We start from the raw sequence: 747 nt of genomic DNA on the forward strand, positions 1-747 counted from the left end.
GGGGGGGGGGGGTAAGACAGAGGCAGTCATTCAAATGACAGGCATGAAGGATGCCTTACACTCTGTCTTGTAAAACGAACTCTTCGGCTCGATCCCCATCTACTGGTATAAGACAGGAGGGTTGTCTCTCTCTTCCTCACTCATGGAAGAGACTGAGGCTGATTTCATACAGTTTTTCTCAAGGCTTCTTATCAAGTTTCTTCTTCTCCTTCTTCAGATCTCTCCGTCTCTCTCTCCGACTCTCCAGCCTGTCTTCGGTCATGACTTCTCCGCCGTTTTTGTCTTCTTCCTCCTTCTCGTGTCACTGGTGACGTGTTTATCTCCTGTGGAGAGAGAAGGAAAATATCACGCGTTTTCACTGTCTTCTTCTCCGTAAAAGTCGCAGAGCGGGCCGACCTTTCCCACTACCCCTCCGCCTTCCCTTGACTTTTTTCATGAATGATCTTTCTTATACTTTCTATCCACAAAGAAATAGCAGCCGGGTGTCCCTTTCTTTATCTAGTCGTTTCTCCTTCTTAAGTCGGACGCTGGGTGACTGTATAGATAAGTAGATACATACATAGGTAGATAGTCTTTTTTTCTTTGTCTTCTTCCGCCCTTCTTTCTCTCTTCACGGTCCACTCCCGTCGCCTTCTTGTTTGTGTTATACTTCACTTGTCCTTCTTGACTAACGATCTCTTTCACCTTCTTCTTTTTCTTCTTCTTCCCTCCTTTGTGAGTACTTCTGTCATACATGTGTTTTAAGCC

Source organism: Cystoisospora suis (assembly GCF_002600585.1).
Source record: "Cystoisospora suis strain Wien I chromosome Unknown contig_4593, whole genome shotgun sequence".
NCBI lineage: Eukaryota > Apicomplexa > Conoidasida > Eucoccidiorida > Sarcocystidae > Cystoisospora > Cystoisospora suis.